We start from the raw sequence: 3445 nt of genomic DNA on the forward strand, positions 1-3445 counted from the left end.
TTTAAATATGTATATTATAAATTAAAAATTAAAAATGTTAAGGATAGAAAAATATTTAAAAAATTGAAAGAATAAAACTAAAGGATTAAAACTGAAAAATAAAATAAATTCCTATTAAAAATTACAGGAAGTTGATATATATATATATATAGAGAGAGAGAGAGAGAGAGAGAGAGATTAATGAGGGAGGGGGTAGGCTGATTGTGTTCTTCAAGTATTTTCATATTGGGGAATTGAGAAAAAAAAAGACAAAAATAAATGATTTCTGTGTATGGGAGATGTAAATATATAGATTTTGGGTGTAAATATAAATATATATATTAATATAAAAAAATATAGATATAGATAGATAGGTGAAGGAGTTGCTACCGCCACCTCTTGTCAATTCTCATACATCCCCTCTGTCATCATCCTCCTCTCACATCACAATTTTTTAATATATTTTTTAATTTTAAAATTATATTTTWTATTCTTATTATTGTTATTTAATCAATTTATTTTATATCATTTACTTTTTTATTTTTTGTTTTACATCCTTATTACATTAACACATATAATTATATATTAATTAAAATATGTAAAAAATAAGTACTAATTTTAACAAGTTACATTATTATAAACATTTCGTCAATACTTTTGAAATGAGCTCAATATTGAATATTTTTTGATCTAATTATATTATTATATCATATATATATATATATTATGAATAAATATTTTGAATACTTATACTTTAGACTTTTGTAGTTAATTATTTAATTTATGGTACATCTTCTTGTTTTTTTATTTTACTTTTTACAATCTTATCACATTAACATACATAATCATTAGCTAAAATACGTTAAAAATTCGTTTTATTTTAACAAGTTATATCATTATAAGCGTCTCTTCAATCTTTTTGAAATTAAATCAAATAAATAAATCCAATAATGAATATTATTTAAAAAGTTGAAGAGTTAAAACTAAAAATATTAAAAAGTTAAAACTGAAAAATAAAATAAATTAGATTTAATGTATTTTATTGTTTTATGTATCAGGGCATCTCCAATGGAGGTTAATRAGGAGGATCATGAATGTCATTACATGTATCATGCATTGTGAAGGGAGGTTAATGGGAGTTGCATGGAATAGAGTTTCATGGCCATTGTACGCATCATAGCTAAATCAATGGGACCCACTAATTATGAAACATTAGTTTGGCCTTGAATCATGAGTTTGTGTTGTTATTTTGCAAGTCAACTAATATAAAACTAAACAAATTCCTTTATTTTCAATCACAATAATTATTGCTCAATAAATTTATCTTAACAACTCCTGAGAATACATAAAATAATACATACTTTGTGTAATAGCATATTTTACAAATTCTCAAAATTTTTAAATGGATAAAAAAATTCGGAATATATAAAGTAAATCATCTTCAACTCCAATAGTTTTTTTTTTTTTTGTAAAATGATTGTACCTTTGTGGTTAAAGACTTATTATCCTTTGGTCCAACATTTTTGTGAGAGAAAGAGTTATCCACAAGTTTAATACCTAATAAATTAGAGGGAGCATAGTCAACCTTTAAGCCTTMTTGAAAARAGATGCCTTTTTGACAGAACTGCAAGGACAGGTCCTTGTCAACCTTTTGTGCCTCATCACCAGCTTTTTGCTCCAATATGGCTACCAACTTCTCTAAATCAACAGCTAGTTCTTTCAAAATCATACCTTTCAAAAAAAAAAAAAAAAACTTTTCTAAATCAACAGCTAGTTCTTCTAAGCTTTCCACCCAAGTGTCATGATTTGGAGAATTGAAAAACRACAAGAACTCCTCATGGTTTTCGATACAAGGCAGGTTCCCAAAAACCATTGGAGGTTTTGGATTCAAACAAGTGACTGTTTGATCATCTTCCTTGCAGACCTCCCCAGGAAGCTTTGGATGAATATTAACTTCACAAACAACAATGTCTTTAGCAGAGGAGGCAATTCCATGTGAGAAAACGATGGAGCTTTCAGAAATAGAGWGGGCCATGGTGGACGCAGAACCAGTAACAACCTCCAGACTTTTTTYCCCTTCATTTGACTCTTAGAGGCAGAAACATCAGACCAAAACATCTTCTCATGCAACCCARTATATTTTTCATGAAGWGTCTGAACTACAAGATTATGACATACAACTTTAACAGGGACGAAATTATGTAAATCATCTTGGTTTGCAACAATATCATCCACTTTACCAGAAACGAAGGAGGGTGCAATATTCAAACATTGACCACTATCTTCTATGCATTGAACATTAGACTGAAATTTAGGATTAGAGATAACATAAGGTAAAAGCTAACATTCCAATATWTTCTTCTTCAACATCCTTTCCACTTCTAGCACCAAACCCCCAACCCATGTTGAATTCAKAAGTATCCAATGCCTTGGGGGATGGTATCTTGCTAATTTTAACAAGCTCTTCATCACTTAAAACACAAGAAATGGAATTAGATAATAAATGATGTTTACTAACCTTCTCCAATCTTCTGTTCTTGCAACTCTTTCAAAACATTCTAGATTTTCATTTTGAAAGCTAGGAAGAGGGTTGGAAAACTTCAAACGGTGATTAGGCTTACGAGACTTTCTTGTTTTAAGATGCATAGATTCCTCCAAAACATCATATCCACCAATTTCAGGTTACATGACCAYAAGAACAAGAATTTCAACAGATATTTCACCTTCAAGCCATAAACAATAGAAGGAAAATTAGTTGAAAGAGCTAACTTGAGAAAAAAATAGGTCAAACTCTTACCTGGAGAAAGCCATACAACTCACTAACTCAGGTTCCATTCGAACAAATCGAAGAGAAGAACAGAACCRTGGTTGGGATCGGACAGAACTGTGGCTTTTCTTTCCAAGGAGAAACAGATCRWGGAGAAGAACCTCCATATATGTGGTTTGGACAATTYGATTTCAAGGAGAAGTAGATRGAGCAACAGATCGAGCAAGATGGTTGGGTCTGTCGAGATAGAGACGACCGGAGTTAGAGCGGTGCTGACGATGAAGGCAGCCAAGGTTGGAGCTGTGGCTGATGGAGAAATCTAAACTTCAAATTGCTGGTTATATGCACAATGCACAAATGAGTTGTCTTGGGAGCCCCTTTTGTGCAAAGGCAGCAGGAATGGAACAAAGTGAGATCTGAACTTCCCAAATAGGTTTTGCTGGAAAAGGAAGAAGAAGAGAAGAAGAGAAGAAAGCAAGTCTGACCTTACCCAAACAGGTTTTGAAGGAAGGGAAAAGCTGGAAAAGTCCAAACAGGTTTTGAAGGAACGGAAAAGCTGGAAAAGGAACACAAAGAGAAAGAAAGAAAGTCTGACCATTGGAGATGTCAATGTATCAAACACTTGTACATCATGCTTTATGGATTGTAATTAAGAGTTTTTTGAATTTGTTGCATAAAATTGTTGTAACTTATGCTTAA

The sequence above is a fragment of the Cynara cardunculus genome, assembly GCF_001531365.2.
Source record: "Cynara cardunculus var. scolymus isolate 2C chromosome LG 2, CcrdV1, whole genome shotgun sequence".
NCBI lineage: Eukaryota > Viridiplantae > Streptophyta > Magnoliopsida > Asterales > Asteraceae > Cynara > Cynara cardunculus.